This window comes from Lepus europaeus, chromosome 9 (assembly GCF_033115175.1).
Source record: "Lepus europaeus isolate LE1 chromosome 9, mLepTim1.pri, whole genome shotgun sequence".
In the NCBI taxonomy this organism is placed as follows: domain Eukaryota; kingdom Metazoa; phylum Chordata; class Mammalia; order Lagomorpha; family Leporidae; genus Lepus; species Lepus europaeus.
In genome coordinates this window covers 91,126,353-91,150,859 of record NC_084835.1, presented here as the reverse complement: position 1 = coordinate 91,150,859, position 24,507 = coordinate 91,126,353, and the positions used below count along the sequence as shown (strand labels likewise).

At 38.1% G+C, this 24,507-nt stretch overlaps 1 pseudogene; it reads right to left on the bottom strand.

The window, feature by feature from the left end:
* Positions 1 to 23,528, bottom strand: part of LOC133766359 (small ribosomal subunit protein uS5-like) — a 57,656-nt pseudogene extending 34,128 nt beyond the window's left edge.
* Between the last annotated feature and the right edge of the window lie 979 nt (positions 23,529 to 24,507).

The following is a 24,507-nucleotide window of genomic DNA, read 5'->3' as shown; positions in this document are numbered from 1 at the left end:
ACATGCCATTGTGAAGTATATTTTATAGGACTGTACTGTTATAGCAGATGAAGTAGAGCATAAGTGGGAATTCCCAAATTGATGACTAGCCTTCATATACACCAACAATAGCAAGGATCTACCTATTTCCTTATGCTGGCCATGTGTACTTACCGTGAGGCCCTAAATATGCACAGACTTCTTTGGAACTTGGTCCTAGTCTTGTTTTCATATTCTTGTCCCAGAATGTGAATCTTTCTGGGAACATAAACCATTCTAGTTGAGTTCATGCCAAATGTTCCTCAATCAAGCTTATTGGTACTCACTGCTCATCTATGGAGAATGTCTCTTAATATATACTGTAATAACTGTGATCAGATTTTATTCAGATTCATGACAAGACTTCTCTCCACTTTTGTGTTCAGTTTGTCAAATCCCAACCATCCACTTTATACACTGAACACACTGATTGCAAAAGCAACTGTGGCTTCCCTAGTTTTAAATATCTCTATAATTAACAAATCAGCTCAAATTCAAACTGCTTTAATAAAGGGCTGCTTCATATATTCAGGACTTTGCTCATAATTTCCCTAGACAGTCAGAAAAGATATCCACTGTGTCTTACAGCTCTGATAAGGAGAATCTATGAACTGTTAATTCTCTAGGACACATGATCAGCTGATATTACCATCTCTATTTGCAACCTAGGATATGAATCTTACAAACCGATAGCTGCATATTTCTAAGGCCATATGCCTCCATAAATTTCCACCTCAAAAATTAACAGCAACATTGATAATATGGGTTGGAGTTGTGGCATAGAGGGTTGAACCACTGCCTGTGACTCTGGATCCCATGTGCAATCCAGCTGCCTGCTAATACACCTGAGAAAAGCAGCAGAACATGGCTTAAGTGCTTGAGTCCCTGCTACCCACTTGGGAGACACCGAGGAAGCTCCTGGCTTTGGCCATTGTGGCCATCTGGGGAGTGAACCAGTGAAAGAAAGATACCTCTCTCTCTCTCTCTCTCTCACTCTGCCCCTCAAATAAATAAATCCTTTTTTTAAATACTGAGAGTTAGAAGTTTAAAATCAGAACAAATCAATAGCCTTGACTTGAAAGCAAAACCCAACAAAAAAAATAATAAGAACAAAACAACCCACATGCTAGATCAAGTCACTAATATCTACCAAGTCTTCTGCATGAGATAAAAAAGAGGCAGGGAAAGGGAACTCTAAAATAGAAATGAAGTACATGCAATGTTAGGCCAGAGACTGAGATAAAGATACACATTAGGAAAAATAAGGTCGGACAGTTAGGATGGTGTTGGATTATGAAGGCAAGGGAGTTTGATTTTAATTGGCTTTTCTTTTTGCCCTTAAAAACTCCTTTTGTTCAGAAAATAAATTCTGTCACTGCAGGCAATGTTTTCATCCCCAGCCCAAGCTCTTTTGCAGCCCAACACACTTACTGCCATCCTTTCACATCTGTAACATTTAACTTTAATGCCTCTGCCCCTGAGGAGGTGCTGAACACATTTCAATGCAGCAGGCATGGATAGGGCCTGAAGAACTAGCTGCTTGGCAGCGAGTCAGCGGGTGACCTTTCTTATTGACACTGTCTGCACAGTGGCTTGGCCACATGGACTGGAATAAATCTCTTCCTGAGCTGGCCTCAGATGGGAGATGGGAAATCACACACCCATTCAACAGTATCAGATTTATTAAGGAGAAAGACTCTCTCTATGGCAAGGGAAGTGGAAATCATGAAAATGGACCCAGAGAGCATATCCTCCCTGCTGTGAAGGCAACATGTGTTGCATTCAGCTGGGCTCCACCTGGGAGCAAGCCACTGGATTTGTACAGTGATTTACCCAGAAATCAAAATTGGAATCTGGGCAAAGGAGCTTCCTGTTCTCATCCCATCCTGCATGGCTGGTTTCTCTTGGCCCTACAGCTAGTCGAGTTTTGCAACTCTATAGCCAACCTATGCTATAACTGGAAATCAGAAAAGTTCTTCATTCTATTATCCTTTTATTTTATCTGCTCCTTTTCACAATGGTTTGGCATCACTTGCACTAAACTTGAACTTAATTAAAAGTGAAACTACTGTTTATTTGTGGATGGCTTTGTATGTATTATCATTTAGAGATTATGATGAGGGGTAAGGTTTAAAGATGCTGTAGATGAGTTCATCTTAAACATTAAACTGCATCACTGGGGCTGGTGCTGTGATGTAGTGGGTAAAGACCCTGTGTGCAGTGCCAGCATATCATATGGCTACTGGTTCAATCTTTGGCTGCTCCACTTTTGATCCAGCTCTGTGCTATGGCCTGGGAAAGCAATAGAAGATGGCCCAATTCCTTGGACCCCTGCACCTGTGTGGGAGACCCAAAAGAAGCTCCTGGCTTCTGGTTTCCAATCAGCACAGCTCTGGCCATTGTAGCCATTTGGGGAGTGAACCAGCAGATGGAAGATCTCTTTTTCTCTCTCTGCCTTGACTTCTGCATCTCTGTCAATCTGCCTTTCAAATAAATGAATAATTCCTTAAAAAAATAAATAAACTGGATTGTTTACTTGAAAAGACAACCTCAAACCCAATATAGAAGATAAACAAAAGTATAGTTTCTATGGTTAAAAATGGTTAAGGCTGGGTTCAATACCAGCCTCTGGCTCCTGATTCCAGCTTTCTGTTAATGTAGACCCTATGAGGTAGCAGTGATGGTTTAAGTAATTGGGTCCCTCACACTCATGTAGGAGGCCTGAACTGAGTTTCCAGCTCTCAGCTTTGGCCCCAGCCAAGAACTTTTGTGGACATTTGGTTAGTGAATTAAAAATAAAAATAGCTAATGCTAAAAAGTCTGGAAGTCCTCCTTCCCAAAGTAGTCCCAGGGGCAGACATAGTCCCCTGATGATGAGTATTGTAAAGCTCTGCTCTGTATAGAAGATTTGCTGTAAACACGTTTTATCAGTATGAAAAGGCCAATTCTTGATAAAGACAAATTGAGATGTATTAATGTGAAAGATATCTTTGTTTGTTTGTGCAATACGTTAAGTAATTTTGAAAGAAGTTATTCCCACAGTTGATACTTGGCTTGTATTTTTATAACTCATAACTGTGACAGATAACTTAACCTCCTAAAGTTGGTTTGGGCTCATTAATACGTAGAGCCTCATTGTGCAGATTAAAGATGGAAAAGCTTAAGAAAAGTACCTGGAAATGTATTTAGCTTAGAGCCACTCACCAACCTCCACTCTGCTTCTGGACAACGTCATTATTTTCAATGAGTTTATAATGCAGAGGAGAGGGGGAGAAACAAGACTGTTTCAGAGGGTTCAGTGCCATAATAGGGACATACATAAAATGCTGAATGAAGCCTCATACTCAGACAATTGTCTGCATTTCGATTGCATGAGAGTCTTCAAAATGAAAGGGCCATGTGAATAGGTCCTAGAAGGATGAGTTCACACTCACCAGATGTACAAAAGAAGAAGGTGGTTAGTCTAGGCAGAAGGAAGACTGACAAAAGCAGAGAGGCAAAAAGGTTCATGAGCACTAAGTGCATTGAGCTTGGGGTGTGGGACCTGAAAGAGCATAATCTTGTCAGTTGCATGTCCTGTAAGAAAGCAATATCTGATAATTATGTGGGGATAGAGTTCAAAAAATAGTAGCAATCAGTTTTTATTAGTCTTCACACTTTGGTAAGAAGTCTGGACTTCATTGTACGAACAGCAAGAACCATTGCAGGCTTTTAAATCACAGTAGCATCATTATAGCCATGGTTTGACACAGATAATTGTGGCTTCACTCAGGAAAACAAGTTGCAGTTCAAATACTAATGCCAAGCCAACTGTATAGGAAGTTATTATAAATAATCTACCAAATGATAATAATAAAGTCAGAGTTGTTATTTATTGTCATATGTGGTAGGTACATTTCTAAACTTATTACTGCATTATCTCATCTATTCTTCATCATAATCCAATGAGAAACACTATTAGCATTCCCACTTTAGAGATAAGAAAACCAAGGCACTAATAAATGACTTACCCAAATATTGAATGATTTAGCAATGGAATCTGCCTATGAACACAAGATTTGGTGGATGATGAAGGTTCTGAATGAAATCATATGACACACAAAATGCTAATAAGTGGGAAGAAAAATGTAGGAGAGTGAGTATATGTGCTTGAAAATAGATGGCCAGGAAATTGGAAGTAAGGAGCCAATAATTTAATGAAATATTGATTCAAATTTTTACAATATTATTATTATTTTTTTATTTTTGACAGGCAGAGTGGACAGTGAGAGAGAGACAGAGAGAAAGGTCTTCCTTTTGCCGTTGGTTCACCCTCCAATTGCCGCCGCGGTAGCGCGCTGCGGCCGGCGCACCGCGCTGTTCCGATGGCAGGAGCCAGGTGCTTATCCTGGTCTCCCATGGGGTGCAGAGCCCAAATACTTGGGCTATCCTCCACTGTACTCCCTGGCCACAGCAGAGAGCTGGCCTGGAAGAGGGGCGCCGTGGCTCAAATTTTTACAATATTAATTTTCTTTTTTTAAAAAGATTTTGTTTATTTATTTGAGAGGTAGAGTTGCAGACAGTGAGAGGGGAGAGACAGAGAGAAAGGTCTTCCTTCCATTGGTTCACTTCCCAAATGGCCATAACGGCGGGAGCTATGCCGATCTGAAGCCAGGAGCCAGGAGCTTCTTCCTGGTCTCCCACATAGGTGCAGGGGCCCAAGCACTTGGGCCATCGTCTACTGCTTTCCCAGGCCACAGCAGAGAGCTGGATCAGAAGAGAAGCTGGAACTAGAACCAGTGCCCATATGGGATGCCAGCGCCAGAGGCGGAGGGTTAACCTACTGTGCCATGGCGCCAACCCCTACAATATTAATTTTCTTATATAGGCTACTGAGATAGAAAGATATATGTCATTCATTTAAAGCAAAACCACAAAGTATTTTTTTTTCTTTTTCTTTTTCTTTTACAGGCAGAGTGGATAGTGAGAGAGACAGAAAGAGAGAAAGGTCTTCCTTTTTGCCGTTGGTTCACCCTCCAATGACCGCTGCGGCCGGCGCATCTCGCTGATCCGAAGCCAGGAGCCAGGTGCTTCTCCTGGTCTCCCATGCAGGTGCAGGGCCCAAGGACTTGGGCCATCCTCCACTGCCTTCCTGGGCCATAGCAGAGAGCTGTCCTGGAAGAGGGGCAACCGGGATAGAATCCGGCACCCCGACCGGGACTAGAACCCCCTGTGCGGAGGATTAGCCTGTTAAGCCACGGCGCCAGCCACCACAAAGTATTTTTGCATTTGGGCTTATATTCTAGCAGTAGGCTTAATGTTGGATGGTTAGCTCATTATCACACTTGATAAATTTTGGTTGTTTCAGAATTTAACATCTAAAAGACACGGAAGGATTAGAATAGATGGACAGATATCCAAAAAATACATCAATAGATGTTTTTACAACGACCACTAAACATATGACATTTGGATAATATCCTAAACACAAAATTGAAAAATAAATATTTTGATTAAGAAAGGAAATTAAATATTAGCTAGTATACGTCTCTTATTTTTTTGAAAAAGGAGAAAATGTAAGAAATATAATGCAACTAGCCCAAGATCTAATTGATATTATATATTGGGTTCCCATGAGAGTTACACATAATAAGAAAAATTGTCATGGGTAAGCTAAAATGTATTTTCAGTTCATATTCTTTTTTTTAAAAAATCACTGGACATAAAAAATTCTATAATTTTTTATTAAGTAAATTCAATATTGTCATACTTTTAAAGACACTTTCAGATGGCATGTTGGGAAGAAATTGTGTTATCTTTTCAGGAGCCTGAGACCACAGTGTTGGAGGTCATAGGGTACCATTCCTGGAAAAAAGTGGACAGGTACATCTTGATGTACTCCACAGATAATAATGTTCCTATCTTAGTGTTTTTCCCCAAATTTTAATGGTTGAATGGTTTTTACCTGCTTTTGAGACAAAGATGACCCCCAACAAGCATAAGATGCTAGAGCATTTGAAATCTGTTCAGAAAATTTTATCATTTGATGCTATCATGTCTTATTAGACTTATTTCCCTTAGAAAGCAGCAAAGTCCTGAAAAAGCAGAGGAAATATTGTTATTTCTCTTTTATTTACTGCATATCTAACAAAGAACAGAAAGCATAGTAGGAGCTCAAAATATTTATTCATAAATCTCACCTTAACATGAGTTAGTCTATTTTATAAAATAAATTTTGTAAGAGTATTCTGTTAATAAAAGACTACTTTTAAGACTGACAGTGCAGGGCAAGTGCCGCGGCTCACTAGGCTAATCCTCTGCCTGCAGCGCCGGCACCCTGGGTTTTAGTCCCAGTTGGGGCACTGGTTCTGTCCCGGTTGCTCCTCTTCCAGTCCAGTTCTCTGCTGTGGCCTGGGAAGGCAATGGAGGATAGCCCAAGTGCTTGGACCCTGCACCTGTGTGGGAGACCAGGAGGAAGCATCTGGCTCATGGCTTCAGATCGGCGCAGCGCAGCGGCAGTAATGTCCATTTAGGGGGTGAACCAACAGAAGGAAGACCTTTCTCTCTGTCTCTCTGTCTCTTTGTCTCTCTGTCACTGTCTAACTCTGCCTGCATTTTACTTCTTAATTATACTTTAAAGGATATACAGTCAGGACATGTTGTATTTATTCAGTAATAGAAAGTTGGTAGTCTGTCTTAAATCTTCTCTTTTCATATTCAAACACTGTACTTCCATTTTTCGCTTTCTGTTGTTTATTTATATACTGTGATTCTTGGAGGAAAACTTTGTGTTCATATTTTCTTCCCCAGTGTTTATTATAATAAGATCTTATAAATACTCTGTTGATATTCCAAGATGCAGTTTCTGGTTTTAGGAAAAGTCCCTTTTAAGTATGGATGATATTAAAATTTAAAAAGAGATCCAGTCAGAGAACAGATCCCTGAGGTATCCAGAACCCTGGTTTTCCATCATAGAAGCATTTTTTGTGTGTTGGGAAATAAGTGTATGGGGAGTTGAAATGTGCACAGAATCCCAACTTCTACCATATGCAAGTTATTTGTGGTCATTTATACCAATAAAACATTTTATATGCTTAGAATACCAAAAGTTTTCAGCTTTCACAGGTTTTCTTATTGCCTGTGAAATTTTTAGGAAAATGTATATAGCCTGCAGGCTTTACTACCCCACATTGTTTAGTTATTCCTCCTGCCTTTTAGAGATAGAGAACACAAATCAGCTGAATTTTTCACAATCATAATAGAAGGTTTCACTGGAACACATTGGGAAAGACTTCAGGAAGAAAAGCCAAGTTCAAAAGCTACCTGAGGAATTTTCTTTGCCATTCTGCTTTGGTCAGTATCTCCACATGAGGATAAGTGATATGGACATGTTGAAACAAAAGTTTCCTCCATATTGAATACAAAGAATGTCATTTAATTTTAAATACAAATTACAGTTGGACTGATCTCCCACTAATCCCCTGGACACACCTCAAATCACAAGCATCAAACCTTATTATACTAGATAACAATCCACATGTATTAATGGTAATATCTTCTGGTAAAAAAAAAAAAGAAAAAAAGTCAGGAATAAAATATTGTATTTCAAAAAGAAATCATTAAGCATTTAGCATAGCAGTGACATTACTTGATTTTTATGTTTTTAAAGAGTTACTGTCATTCTTTTGTAAAGAATACATTGTAGGGCGAAGTGAACAGAAATAGGGTGATTAGGTAAGGGACTATAAAATTATCCTGAGGATAGAGTGATGGTTCTATACAGAATGCTGGAGAAGTAAAGACTCAATGTTTAATCCCTGCTCTCAAGTCCTTCTCCATGTGGTTGGGAAGAAAATATGTCTAAACTTTGGAAATGATCAGACATCATAATAATCAGGACAGACTTTACTGGGATTCTTCACAGCTTAGAAAGTAAGTGTACTGACATAACAGCAGTGAATCATGATAACACCCAAACTATTGGATAGGATGGGTGGGACATTGCTATCATTCCTCTTCGAGAGATGAGGGCACACAGATGGGGTCAGGCTAACCTGTTTGCCCCAGGCCACAAAGTTTGCTGGGGCAGATTCATGGCTGGAAGCACATGCATGCACAGCAAGTGTCCCATTCCAAAGCTACCAGATAAGAGATGTCAGAGACAACATGCACCCTCCGGTCAGCTCAAGGGGACAGGGATTTCTGCTGGTTGAAAATTAATAGGGAGACATTGCAAAAAGGCGGTGAAATTGTAACTTGGTTTGAAAAGGGGGAACATTTGGGAGACAGAAAATTGTCCAGGCCTTAAACAATCTCTCTGGGTTTGTTCTGTTGGCTGATTTTAGGGCACAATTTATGCCATATTATTGATCCAGTAAGGATAAACGCTTCCTAGGTGTTCTTGCTAAAAGATTTATTTTATTTATTTGAAAGGCAGAGTGACACATAGATAAAGGAACAGATGGAGAGGGAAAGAGATCTTTCATGCACTGGGTACATCTAGAAATGGCCTCAACACCAGGACTAGGCCAGGCCAAAGTCAGGAATCTGGAACTACATCTGGGTCTCCCATACAAGTGGCAAGGGACCAAACACTTGGGCCATCTTTTGCTGGATTGGAAACAGAGCAGCCAGCATTCTGATATGGGTTGCTGGCACTGCAGATGGCAGGATAACACACTATGCAACAATGCTGGCCCTAGATACTTCCTTAAGTCTATGAAAATATGTTTACTTTCTCATTTATCTCTTCCAAAATGCATGCAAGTGGTAACCATGATTTCAGGGATTGGGGGATGGAAGAAGACTGATAGAGAGAAAAGTTTAGCTTTAAGGGGGAAAAAAAGAGCAGCAGCTACTAACATACTCATTTTGTTTTATTTTTAAGGTAACAACTTGCAAAAAACATGTTTAACTCATGCATTTTCCCTAGGATTCTCCCCTACTCAGCTAAGGTTAAAATTTTATCTTGGCTGTAATCTGCCTTTTTACAGAATGCTGTCCTGTTTGTATGTGATATTTATGTATGATATCCTTTGGTAAATGATTTCTGTACTTTTCCTCTGACTTATCTTGAGCTCTATGGCAGCTATGCTCTGCTAGCGCTGCAGCCAGCCTGGGGCATACAGGGCACAGCCAGGGGAACACGTGGCAATAGCTGGAGGAACATTCAGGACTACCCTTCTCTGAGAAAATATACCTCTAGTGGTTTTGACTACATCTGACAACATGCCCATCAGGCCACACTGCAGTCACTATATCTCTCACCCTGTCAGTTTGCAAAACACTGAGGTCCCTTATCTTCCAACAAGAGGGGGAAGCAGGTTAGCTCTGGGCCAAACAGAGAAGGGCAAAATACAAGACAGTTGTCAAAGTTAGTGAAGAATTAAGATTAGGGCCATTGATTCAGGGGCCTCCAATGCTCTGTAGAGTTCTTCCCAAGTCAAAGGAGGAAATAAAGGAAACTTAATAGCTGCCTAAACCTCGGAATAACTCTGAAAGTCACAGGTTGAGAAGGCAGAGAATTCTTTGATAATGTTCAAATAGGACAAGGAGGGACTAAATACCTTTCCACAAAATTAAAATAATAATATGTTATTACAAAACTACAGATGCAAAGCAATATGGCAAATATGGTACCTTCAGTACAAAGCAGGATCATATAGGTATAACTACAAATTGAACCACACTCCAGTGCCCTGATATAATTTTGGGACAGAAAGGGAAGACAGAGTAAGGAGAACTTAACCACTAGACAATAAAGAGCAGATCCCATAGGTAAAAGCAGGACAATGGGTGATCACATTATTAGTTAGCAACTAAATAATCAAGAATGCTAAATGAAGATCTAAGATTATATTGCCAGGGTCAGCTTAACAGAAGATAGAGATACAAAGGCTAAAATTACTCAAAAAGAAGTTGAGTATAACACCAGACACCCTTAACAAAACATAGTGATTAGAATAAAGAAGAAAATAATGTTGATCCTTTTTTATCGGGAGATGGCATAATGTGACCCTGTCCATGTGAAAAATGGGAGACCATTACAAGATGAGAAAAGAGCGTGATCTAAAGACAAACTACTGTTGCACTAGGATGAAGATGGTGCAGTTACAAGGTGGGATGGAGCACATGAAGTTTGTACTGGGACTGGAAAGTAAAGAACTCCCCAGGAAACGGAAGAGAGTTTGGAAATTGTATAACAGTTTACAGTACTATGTAAAGGTTCTCTACCAATTCTTCAAAATAACAGAATTAAAGCCCAAGGGAAACAGAATTCTAGAGGGAAAGGACATTTGATGTGGAATGAGAATACTTGAACTTTAGTATCAGCTGCGCCATTCTCTAGTCACCTTCAGAGATTAATTTATCCTTCTTTTTGCTTACTTCCTTATATCTAAATGTATAGAAAAATAAAGGTATATCACCTATTTTCTAAAGTAGATCCAGTTATATCCTTCCTCTAAAGCATATGGCTTATGGTAAACTTACTTTCCATTCTATATTTCCCATCCCTGAGGAAGTCAAAGTCAAAGGAATAAGAGAGCTATTTTTTAGGAAACCATCCCAATGAGTGTCAATCCTATCAGTTACTCAGGCACACTGCTATGTGAGGCATCATTGCCATCCATATGTTCTGCCAGGACTTTATGAACAATATACTAATAGTCTAGTTTCAGGGCCTGCACTGTGACTGTGGCATAGTAGGCAAAGCCGTCACCTGCACGACCACATGGGCTCTGATCCAGCTCTCTGCCATGGCCTGGGAAAACAGTGAAAGATGGCTCATCGCATATGGGCGCCAGTTTGAGTCCCAGCTCTTGCACTTCTGATCCAGCTCTCTGCTATGGCCTGGGAAAGTAATAGAAGATGGCCCAAGTGTTTGGGCCCTGCACCCCCAAGGGAGACATGGAAGAAGCTCCTGGCTCCTGGCTTTGGATTGGCTCAGCTCTGGCTGTTGCTGTCATTTGGGGAGTGACCAGCAGATGGAAGATCTCTCTCTCTCTCTCTCTCTGTCTCTCTCTCTCTCTCTTTCTTGGTGTGTGTGTGTGTGTGTCTGTAACGCCGCCTTTCAAATAAATACATCTTTTAAAAATACACTAATAGTTCAGCTTTGTTATAAAATGTTACTGGTCTCCCCTTCTCATTCTCTCTCAACTTTTCTGGTGAGTTTCCTGCATTTCAGCGCTGCCATGGCCCAACACTATCCCATATTTGGTGGATTTAGTCTGGTACTTTCATGACCCTGGCCACCATTACCAAGTTCCACATAGCCTAGCTGGGACCAAAAGAAGTTTTATACATCACTATTGTCCCTGGCACAGAAGATAGAGTATATACAGTCAATGAGAACTAAAGCCAAAGTAGCCTAACAAATCTATATCCGAAGACAAATCTTCAAGAAAAAGCTTTAAATCCATCCAGAAAGTCTCCCTCTAAAAGTAGTTGAGACAACTGATCTTCCAGATATGCAAATATTAATGTTGGGACACAACAAGTATGAAAACAAGGCAATACCATGCCCCAAAAGGAATCCAATAATACTTCAAGATCAGATTACACAGAAAGAGAAACTAATGAAATATCTGATGAAAAACCTAAAAAGATAAGTGTAAGGATACTCAAAGAAATATAAAAAAAAGATAGAAACTTAAATTGAATTATGAAATTAATGTTTGGTATAAATAAGAAATTCACCAAAGAGATAGAGATTTTGAAAAATAACCAAACAGAAAGTTCATAGAACTGTATAAAGCAAATAAAAATATTAAAAGCCTAAATAACAAATTAGATCAAGCAGAAGAAAGAATATCTGAACTTGAAGACAAGAAAGGGATTGAAAGAAAGAAAGAAAATAAGAAAGAAAAATAATTAAAAGAATGAAGATGGCCTTTGAGATATTTGGGATACCATTAAATGAACTCTTATTTGAATTATGGAACATTCTGAAAGAGAAAAAAAATTCTTATTCATTCATAAAGTTTAGTATAGGTAGGACGGCAACATTTGTTTTTTTAATAAAGGAATGACCAGGTGGATGAAAATACTATAATAACAGCATCTTTTATATATCTCTTAAAATTATTTTAATTGTTAACTTAAAAATAATCATTTTCTCAATTAGATTTAGAAATTTCATCTTTCCAAACTCAGAATGACAAGCCTCTATGTATGATGAAAACTATAAGTCAATGCCATATAATGAGGTCAAAAAAAGACACCATATATGAAGGTGGTCCCATAAGATTATAATGGAGCTGAAGAATTTCCTAGTGATATTGTAGCCTTTATAAAATAGCAGTCCAGTATTTATTCATATTGGGGTGGTGATGTAAACCTACTGTGCTGCCAGTCATGTAAATTATGTACATAATACTTGATAATGATAACAACTATGTTATTGGAATATGTGTTTTTGTGTGTAAGGTATTAGAGTATACTATTTCTTTGTATAAAGAATTTCACAAAAACTACAGGTCATGTTAAAAATTAAAAATAAATTTAAAAAAATAAAAAACACCCAATAATACAGTTTATAAGAAACTCTACCAGAAAAGACACACATAGACTGAAAGTCAAAGAATGGAAAAAGATATTCCATACTAATGGAAACCTAAAGAAAGCAGACAAAATAAACATTAAGCAAAAACTGAACAGAGACTGAAATAGTTCATTATACAATGATGAAGGGTTCAATTCAATAAGATGTAATGATTTTAAATATGTATGCATTTAATGCTGAGGCACAAAATTTTATAAAACAAACATTATCAGATCTAATGGGAAAAATAATCTCCAATCCAACAATAGTGTAGTACTTCAAAACTCCACTTTCAATTGACAGATCATCCAAACAACAAACAATCCATAATGAAATAGCAGAGTTAAACTATACAATAAATGAAATGAACTCACCAGGTATTTATAGAACATTCCATCCAATTGAAAATTTTCATCAACAAATAGAAAATTCTGTAGAATAGGCCATATATTAGGAGTAAAAACAAGTTTCAAAAAGCTTTTTAAAATCAAAACCATATTATACATCTTTTCTGAACACAATGAAATAAAACTAAAATTAACAAAAAGAAATTCTAGAAATTATGCAACACATGGGAAATGAACAACATGCTATTAAATGAACAATGGATCATTAAAAATAAAAAAGAGAGATTTTAAAATCCCTTGAAACAAAAACAGAAACACAGCTTATGAAAACATAATGAACACAGCAAAAGAAGTAATAAAGAGGAAGTTTCCAGCAATAAGTGCCTATATAACAAAAGGAAAGAAACCAGATAAACAACTTGAGCATGCATATCAAGGATCTAGAAAATCCAACAAGCTAAACCCAAACTCAGTAGAAAGAATTAAATAAAATAGAAAGTAATTAAATGAAATGAAGAATTGGTTGTATGAAAAAATAAACATAATTAATAAACATTCACCAAGATTAAGGAAAAACGAGAGGACGCTCAAATAAACCAGAATTGATAAATGAAATATCATATCATGGAAATAAGATAATTAGGGACTATTATGAGCAATGATATGCCAACAAGTTGGAAAACATTGGAGAAATTGATACATTTCAGGATACATACAACTTACCAAGACAAACCATGAAGACATGGAAAAGATCAGTAGTATGTAATGAGATTGAATCTATAATAAAACTCTCCCAAACAAAGAAAAGTCCATAACCTGTAGCTTTCTGCTAAATGCTATTAAGTTGTTCAACAAGGACTAATACTAATTTATTTAAGATTTACAGAGTTCCAGGGAGAGAAGAGAGATCTTCCACCTGCTGGTTCATTTTCCAAATGGTGGTAATGGTTAGAGCTGGGCAAGGCTGACGCCAAGAGCCAGGAGCTTCTTACAGGTCTCACATGTGGGTACAGTGGCCCAAGCACTCAGGCCATCTTCTGCGGCTTGTTTTTTGAACTGGTGACTGTATGGGATGCCAGCATCACAGGCGGTGGCTTTTACTCACTATGCCACAATACCTACCCCAATGTCAATTCTCAAATTATTCCAAAAAAAATTAAAATGGAGGGAATTCTTCCAAAACTCAATTCTAGTCTCCCTCATGGGTGGCTGAAACCCAAGTTCTAGAGTTATCACCTGCTTCCTCCCATATATGCATTAATAAGAAGCTGGAAATAGGAATCAGAGGCAAGGATCAACCCAGGTACTCTGATGTCAGAAAACTTAACCATTAGGTCAAGAGCCTAACCCCAGTCACCTTTTTTTTTATTTGAAAGGCAGAGTTACAGAAAGAGGAGAGAGAGAGAGGGAGAGGCAGAGAGAGGGAGAGAGAGGGAGAGAGATTTGATTCTAAAATCAGAGGACATTAAACTCTTGAGTAATTTGGCAGAGGATAGTCTTCACTTGTGTTTTCATTTCTTTGATCTTCAAAGACTTGCTCACTTGTATTTGGAGCGTGATGGTGGTCTACAATTTTATAAGAAGGAGCAATAGTAGCTTCTAAGCCTTTATTTTCCACCATTCATTATTCATTCTGCCTAACATAAGGCAAGTTTCCTGCATACAACCTCAAACACATTAATATCTTGACAAACTCTAAACCTTCTAAACCAAAGACTTGCTCATACAGAGGTTCCTTTGGTGTTATAAAACACATTAAATGAGGAATTATTCTTGGTTGGAGATTTGAGTGATAAAAATTACCCTCTTATATTTACCACCAAATGTAACATAGAAACAACAGAACATACTTCACTTTGGCTAATGGATGGCACTTTCAAAATTTTTCTTCATGTTTTTATCAAACACATATAATTTATGCCCCTGTTAGATTCAAAAATTGTAGAACTTACTGACTTTATATACTAATAACTGGATAAAGTGAAACACTTCATAAACTTTTTACTTGAAAATCTTGTAGACTTTAAGAGAGAAAATTAATTTGAATTGAATCCCCAAACCATAATGATAGATTTTAATTAGGTGCATTTAAGGCCTTCTAAAAAGTGATTTTCAAGGCATTATCAATAGGGTTTCTTTCTTCCATTCTGCTCAATACTTTGGGCAGAAAATTATTTGCATGATATGGGGATGATGAAACTTCAGTTTAAAAAATGTGTAATTTATCTGTATTGGCATCCCTTCTAGCTTATGAAATTCCCAACATTAAAGCCACATTTGCCTGAAGAAGCTGGTGAAGTTACAAACTGATTCAAAAATAATTATGTCCTAGGTAAGATAAGATATACAACAATATTGATGTTTGATCTCCTGTGTTGCTTCTGTGAATTTATGATCTGTATATGAGTGCATGTGGAACAGATTTTTGCATAGCTAAAACAATGCAGAAGCCTAGCACAGAAGACAGGAAATAATAATATTGCTATACATTGTATCATGAAGAATTTCAAAACGACCATGGCCATGTAGAAAGTGAGTATGAACGTACCCTCTAAAGAGTCTTAGGACCTAAAAGAAGAACAAAAAAACAGTCATTCATAATGATCTACAACTTCCAAACGTAATTAATGATTTTGAAATTTGCAGAGCTTCTACCATCATGCAATCATTCATATTCCATCCCTGTAATACATTTTTTCACATGTTGAATTTTCTTTTTAGTTTTTGGGGTTGTTTTTAAATTTCTAGTTTCTTTTCTCCTATTTTAAATTGCCAGCATTATATTTTTTTGCAATTTTCTATCCTATTTATCTTTATCTTTGTATCCTTTCCAATACTGGAGGCACAGATTCTTATGCTTTTTTCCCTGAATTTGACTCCATGAAAGTGCACTCTCACAACACTAACTTTATGCATAAACAATGTGTGTATTCATAAAAACATTGAAACATCCTCCATAAATGAAGATATATTCTTTTTGTATGCCTGCATTTGTGAAATATAAACTTTCGGAGAGCTAATTCTTTGGATAATTGCATGTGTGGTTAGTGATCCATCACAATTTTAGATCAACCTTGTCAAACACTTAGGTTGTCTGCCACAGTATTTCAGATGATTGCATTTATAAAGTCAGGTACACACAATTACCAAACATAATGATACATATTTATATATTTCCCTTTTTGACCTGTTTTTATGCATGTTGTCTATCTGCTTACAATTGCTATATACACTATTGTTAGTATACCTGAGCATTTATGACATCAAATATATATTATTATTACCTATTTTTATGTAAAATTGCCTATGAAGTGTTCTGTTCTTTTTTTAAGATTTATTTTATTTATTTGAAAGCCAAAGTTACAGAGAGAGAAGAGGGAGAGACAGAGTCTTCCATCCACTGGTTCACTCTCCAAAGAGATACAACCACCAGGGCTGGGCCAGACCCAAGCCAGGAGCTTCTTCTGGGTCTCCCATATGGGTGCAGGAGGCCAAGACTTGGGCCATTCTCTGGTGCTTTCCCAGGCACATTAGCAGGGAGCTGGATTGGAATTGGAGCATCCAGGAAATGAACTAGCGCCCATATGGGATGTCAATGCTGCAGGCAGCGGCTTTTATCTACTGTGCCACAGTGCCGACCCCTCTGTTTTGTTCTTATATGTTTCTCAAATAAATTCTTTTGAAAATGTAAATAAACGTTTTTAAAATAATTTTTATTACTTTTCCAATAATTATATTTTTAGGATTTTTTTAAAAAAATATTTATTTATTTGAAAAGCAGGATTACACAGAGAGATGGAGAGACAGAGAGACAGAGAGATCTTCCATTTCACTCCCCAGATAGCTGCAACAGCCAGACCTGAGCCATAACGAAGTCAGATATCTAGAATTTCAACAGGGTCTGCTACATGGGTAGCAGGGGTCCAAGCACTGGGGCCATATTTCACTGCTTTCCCAATGCATTAGCAGGCAGCTGGATAGAGATGCTAGCATTAGAGGTGATGGCTGTGCCAGAACACCAGCCCCATAGTTCTTAAGATTTTCATCTTACAGAATTTTTAACTTTTGAGATTTCAACATTCAGTGTTATGGCATTTGTAATTGTGTCCTTTTGTACTATAACCCATATCTCTCAAGTATATATCACCCAACAACTTCATTCAGATGGCAAACACATATGCGTATTTCAAAATTATTTAGGAGAATCTTACTTTTTGATTACCTGGCCCTACAACATGAAATCATGAATTTGAAAGACCACATGTTGTCCTGATACTTATGTAATGAAAAAGATTCCTGAGGACAAAATCAGGCACACACCCATTGTCACAGCCCAAGTCAAGAAGGTTATGTTGCACTAGTATTCCTTCCAGGTGAAAAGAAGTGATTCCTGATGCTTTCTGTTTATTAGGATGGGGCAGGAATGACATACAGTTTTAAGTTCAATAGCTAAAGAACAGGGGTCCAAAATGTGGCTAATCTGATAATAAAAAAGATCGGTAGCATTAATTATAATTTGAGGCACTATTTAATTATAGTTAATTAGACTATAAAAAAGAAATAGCCATCTTTGATTCTTTCTAGTCTATGAAGATAGACTCATCTCTGCATTTATTCTAGGGATAAAATACTTCGTTCAGTTCCAAAGGCTTCCACTTGGCTTCTAATAGTTACCACCCCACAAGTCAGGAGGCTATCATGGGAATTTTTCTCACTGATGATTATGTGACTTTTTCAGCACAGGATGAGTTTATGAACTCAGTGGGTCCACAATGACATAATAGCAGACCTAAATTATCTTTTTAGCTAATATTCATAAATCTAAACTTGACCTCTGGACCACACATCTGTTCTTATTTACCAGAGAGTATGTTTTAATAGTACCATAGTATCAATCTCCAATAATCTTCCTCTATATATTTCCTACTAGGTAAGGCACAATTAACTTCAGATTTGCCATAGTTCTCTTTAGGGAAATCTAGGCCAAAGATTTGTGAATACTTGGGAAGTCTTTACAGGGTCTACAATGATTTGCAAGCTTGTCCCCTTCAAAATGTATGTTGAAAGGTAATGCTATTAAGAGCTGGGTCTTTAAGAGAGGTTCAGGGAATGAGGGTTCCACCTGCCTAAGTTGGGTTGGAGCTATTACAAAAGGGTAAGTTTGGTTCCCTCTTGCTTTCTCTCACTCTCTTGCCTTCTGCCATGCAATAACACAGCAAGAAGGCCCTCTTCAGATGCAGGCATATTGATATTTGACTTCCTAGCCTCTAGAACTATACGCCAGTAATTTTCTATTTATTATGCATTTTCCAGTTTCAGCAATTATAGCAATATAAAGTGGATTTAGAGTCCTTCATTAAGCATCCCCCACTATTCCTTCATTCAAATGGTTCCAACTCAGGTTTACAAATTGGATGTGGGGCTACAACTATCTCTAGTATTGATTCAAGTCAAACTTCTATTCATCAAATACTGAGTTGTTTCTGTTGCTGTTTAAGATATCCAAATCAAGGAGGATTTTAGTGGACTACCCACCTATTTTAGCTCTAGGGATCAATTGGCCATTGCCAAATTTTTGGGTAGACCAAATTATTCTGATTATTACTTATGACCCATTGCCTGCTCCAATGCTATGCCATCTTGGCTCTGGGCACTAATAACTGATTCTATACGTCTTTTAATCTGAGGATCTCAAATTCTCACTGAGATCGGAAAACTTCACACCTTTATCCCATCCTAGAAAGGACAGTCATTGGCCAGCACTGCAGCTCACTAGGCTAATCTCCCACCTGCGGCGCCAGCACCACAGGTTCTAGGCCTGGTTGGGGCGCCAGATTTTGTCCCGGTTGCTCCTCTTCCAGTCCAGCTCTCTGCTGTGGCCGGGTAAAGCAGTGGAGGATGGCCCAATGCTTGGGCCCTGCACCCGCATGGGAAACCAGGAGGAAGCACTTGGCTCCTCACTTCGGATTGGCGCAGTGCGCAGGCCGAAGCAACCATGTGGGGGGTGAACCAACAGAAGGAAGACCTTTCTCTCTGTCTCTCTAAAAAAAAAAAAACTACACAAATTTATTTAAAAAAAAGAAAGGACAGTCATTCAAATAGTTCTTAAAGTCTCTAGAACTTCCCTCAACTAAGGTATTTTGTTACACTAAAATGAGTATCATCTAAGCCTTCATGCAGGAAGGTCTAGATATTTTGAAATGATGAACCAGTCACACATAATTCACTTATTCCAAATCCCAGGACCTCCTATCACTTTGGATTCCTTTCTTTACATTAAACTAAAGCATTTCTGTTATTTCATTTGAATAGTCTACTATTTATTTCAGTTTTAGTAATATATATATATATATATATATATATATATATATATATATATATATAATTATTAAGTTCACTCCCAGCTATTTGGGCTAGTTTGACCTAGCTCACTAAATCCAAAATTCCTTGTACATGTACCAAACTGACAATATTGGGTAGTGGAGTGGGGCAGAAGAGACTTAAGCATCCTATTCTATACAATGCCTTGTTGTACTTAACATTCTGTTATTACAATGTCTTCAAACTTTACACCATCAGCCTTATCTGACAGACAGACTGCTTTTGCTGCTCTAGGAGGGAAGTTGGAGTTATTCAGAGTCTACTAATGTCCCAAGTTCAAGTCTGCCAGATCCTTCCATTTTTGCCTGAGAGACCTGGTGAAGCTATAAATCTAAGCTATGTTATAATTCTGCCACCTACATGACCAGATCCTGTGGCTGCTTTTGCCCACATCAGCCCTAGAGCTAGAGGAGACTGTATTAGGTAAGTCACAGAAACTCCTTGACTCTAATTGAATCCAATTAGAGTCACTTTTCTTTTTAAGGTCTTCACTTTTGTTAGTGGTAATCCATTTTCCCATTGTGACTATGCTGACTATAATGTTCAATTGCAGGATGCTTTCAGTCTGTCAAAACCATTCCTTCATTTCTGGTGGCCACAGCAACAATTTAAGTAAAGCAGTTTTCACTGGATGATACGAAATAATACAAATGTCTCACCATTTAAAAGTAACTGGATCCTTTCCAATCCAGATCATCTCAGACTCCCATTTCTTTGTGAATATCCTATCTGCCAGCATTCTAGTCACAATTCTTCTGTGGGTGAGTGTTCTCAGTTGCAAACAACAGAATCTATTCTTAGCTTAATTAAATCAAAAATAGACATTCATCCATACCACTATGGGAACCCTGCCAAACTGTTTTTAGGAGGCTAGCATCACTCTGATATCAAATATGAACAAAGGTGGTCAAATGAAAATCCCACTGACAGTGCCATTTACTGCTAAACACCCAGAAAAACGAGAATCTTAATTAACTATGGTGCTAAACACCAGAATGACTGAACTGCTGCTACTTGGGTATTGATGGGTGAGCAGGAAGTGCTCACATGAATATACTTTCCACAAAGCTGTACATGTTTGTGTTCTTATGTTTCATACACTTTTCAGGGTACATTCAAGTGCATTTGAATGACTGAGTTGGATCACAGCAATCACCTGAGCTCAGGGGAGTCTGGTACAAGATGAGACTGAGCGGTGTTGGTGGAACTGTCACAGTCCAGTTTATCTAAATGTAATGGCTTTGATCCACACTACAGTTTGGAGACAAAACTACTTACTACTTGAACCCTGAATATTAGATTTGCCATGGCTGCTATTTTCCTCTGAATAGAAGAAAAATCTCCAAAGGAAAATTTCTATGTGTAAAATAAAACTTGTTTTACTTTATTTATCTCTAGCAGCCAAAGTGAAATTCTTAATAGAATGTTAAATATCTTGAAGCTCAGTCCCTACTTTCATGGAGTTCCAGCCAAACAAAGAAAAAGGCACATTATTAGTAAATAATGAGAAAATACTGTGATAAGCACTGTGTACACAGAAATATTATGTTGAAAAAATGATAAAATCTAGAAGGGACTGAACATATACAAAGGTTTGTAGAAGTACACTATAATATTTTCATGTGTTTTATCATAACATCATCACTTAACTGGACCCTTAAAGTCTCAACATTTTGTAATCCATAAATATTGTTGTTCCAAAAGAGACCTTACTTTCACTTCTCAAATCATATAAGGAAAAGGCAGATTTGCTTTTTTAAAATATTTTTTACATTTATATAAAAGGAAGGCAGATTTCCTTTACCTTTTTAAAAGTGTTAGCTCCAAAAATAAATAAATAAACATGTAAATAAAGAAATAAGTAAATGTGTTATCTTCAGGCCTAGGATTTGACATTCTCCCCCTGCATACTAAACGGTGATCTTCTCATATAGCTTTATGCCAGCTCTTCTTCCTGAGCCTGGGAATCCACAATTTGAGAATATTCTTTATAGTATTCTATAACTTTTTTTTAAAAAATGTATGTTTTCTAGAAATGGTTTTATTTTTAAAAGTTTGAACCTGATGGCATGGGGGAAATATCTTATTAGTTCAAAATCATTTCCTTTTACCATCCTAAAATTTGATTTTTGACCAAATAAAACAGGGTAACTTTACCACACACTTGATACTCTACCTGTTGTAAAGTATAACACCTTGAGCATTTCTACAAAACTGTATCCAGGCAGTCAAATTAGAGTCAGTTCTTTCAAAGTAGTGAGCAAGAATATTAGAAATTCAAAGGGGTTGTAGCCAGTATTTCCTTTTAATTAAACTAAAACATCTTTCTAAAATTAAAATTTACTTTTATTTATTTGTGTATTTGAGGGGGGGTGCCCCTATTCATTAATTCTCTTCCCAAGTGCTTATAAGAAACCAGGAGCCAGAAACAATCCAGGTTCCCCACATGAGTAGAAGGAACTCAAGCACTTGAGCCATCACCTGCTGCCTCAAAGGGTGTGCATTAGCATGAAGCTGGAATCTGTAGCGGAACCAAAACTCAAACCCAGGCACAGTGACATGAAATGCAGATACCGCAACCAGCATCTTAACAATGGCATCAAATACCCATCAATGAGAAAGAACTCTTCTTCTCTCACATGGACTGACATACACTAAGGAAGTTCACCAGGGCTCCCACATTTACTGTCACCCTCATTTGCTCACTGATTTCCCTGTGCACCACAGAAGGCAGAGAGAAAAAATAATAGACTTCAAGGTACCAGATGAAATCTTCTCTAACTTCTTCTCCAACCCAATGAAGAAACCACATTTCTAAGTTGACTGAGCTAGACTGAGTGGGCTCAGCACAGCCACCCTAAGATTATGTATTTATTTATTTATTTATTTTTTGACAGGCAGAGTGGACAGTGAGAGAGAGAGAGACAGAGAGAAAGGTCTTCCTTTGCCGTTGGTTCACCCTCCAATGGCCACCGCGGTTGGCGCGCTGCGACCGGCGCACCACGCTGATCCGATGGCAGGAGCCAGGTGTTTATCTTGGTCTCCCATGGGGTGCAGGGCCCAAGCACTTGGGCCATCCTCCACTGCACTCCCTGGCCACAGCAGAGAGCTGGCCTGGAAGAGGGGCAACTGGGACAGAATCCGGCGCCCCGACCGGGACTAGAACCCGGTGTGCCGGCGCCGCAAGGCGGAGGATTAGCCTGTTGAGCCATGGCGCCGGCCTAAGATAATTTATTTTAATACACATGATGTCCACAAATGCAGCTGGCACTCTTGATCTGTAATCAGCATTGTTTTCTTTATCCCAGGGGAGGAAATGGGTCAGCCAGGCTGGATGTAAGCCTGCCAACAATTTGATTTATGGGTCCCATGTCTTAGTTTCTTTCCCAAAACATTAAACAAACAGGCTTTCATTCAATCATTACAGTTTTATTCCTTCGAGGTCTAGGGCTTTTAATCCTCAAGACATTGATTAAATCCCTGTTAGTAGTCATATGGTGTGTTATTACCAGTATTCTTTGCAGAAATTTCTAAGACCAGGCAATCAGAGATCTGAGACAGTAAGGAATTAGGATAGAAAAATGGGCAAAATCTAAGTTTTGCTGCTGTCACAATTTCTCCAAGGGATGTCTTCAGTAACTTGGCATATCAACAGTCCTCTGGAGTCTACTAGGTGCAAAGAATATTTATTTGAAGTAGACTGGCCTCATTTACAAGCACTTTAAAGCAATAGAACAGGAATAAGAAGATCAATTTTTCCCACTAGAGAATGAATCTCATGACCTTGGGTTAGGACAATTCTCTCCAAACAGGCATCCCACACTTTGATGAAGACAGCCAGAGCCAAAACAATGTGTTTACTATTGTCCACACTGTGAGTAGAAACACCTCTCCATTTTATACCCAATTTGAAAGCTTAAAATCTTTTTCTAAGAATGACCTTTGAGGATTTTCACCCAGGATGCTAGCCTTTTTTAAATCCATAATAAAAGGCTGTCAGATACTGTGCGACAGTCTAATATATTACCCCAGTGTTGGGATCAATCACAGTCCAGGGCCTGAAATTCAATATATCTTGTCGAAAGGATGCAAAATTTTCAGAATACATTATGGCGAAGTTTGCAAATCCCACAGACATAAATTAGGAAATCTACTTGATATACTTGCATGTCATTGAGTCGTTGCTGGGCACCTTGCTGAGTATGAAGACTGAGCAGGGCTGCTTCTGAGGCAGCAGAACAGGTAGCTTCACAGACGCACATCTCCACCCCACAGTGCTTCAGCATTACTGAGCCTTGACTCCCTCACACTGTATAAGCCCTGATGACTGTGCAAGTGCTATTTCTTCAGCAAGAGGAGGGAGGATGGTAAAAGATCGCAAATGAAACAATGGTCAGAGAATAAGAAATAAGAAAACTCATCAAAGAAAAATGTTTTTGTCTGGGAATTTTTATCTTGTTCATATTATAATAATAGCATAGCCACTGCTCTTGCTTCTGATGGAGCTTGGTGACCCAGGAACCACTTTCTCAGTCATTCCCCACTGCTAATTTGTTCAGAGCCTGTGCTTATATAACCTCACTGTAACAACACTGTCCTCCCTTTGAGTGTAGGTCCTCATGCTTCTTTCCTTATTGGCTTTGATGAGTACTCTTGCAAGTTTGCTAATCATTTTTCTAAGTCATAAATGACTCTGAAATTAGTGGGTGGTGGAAGAAAAGAAAACAAGGCAAGATCTCACACCCAATGACTTTTGAAAAGTATTTGTTCCCTTGAAAACACCACCCAACACTGTACTTTGACTTCAACACCCACTCCTTTTTAAATGTCATAGTCATCAATTATTTGGTGTTAATGAAGTCATGGAAATGAAATTATGAATCTCAACAGAGAACAAGCCTCAGTGTCACTGTGTGAGATGATTTGGTTGACATGAATGACCCTATACAACAGCTGCTTACAAATGATTATTTCTCTTCCCTTGGTTTTTTGAAAGTTCAAAGTAGAAACATGATAAACCCTGTAAAGCAGTTACATGCCCCAATGACTTAAAGTTGATACCAAAGAAGTCTCAAACTAAGGACTATGAAATATCTTGCTATATTTCTGTAGTGTCTAAGGCAGTCATACAAACAAACAGAAAGTCATACATTTGTGCTATATTACTCTAGTATTAATATGAATAAATAAGGCAAAAATATAGATGGAGCAGTGAGGCTCACATCCTTCCTGCAAAGTGAA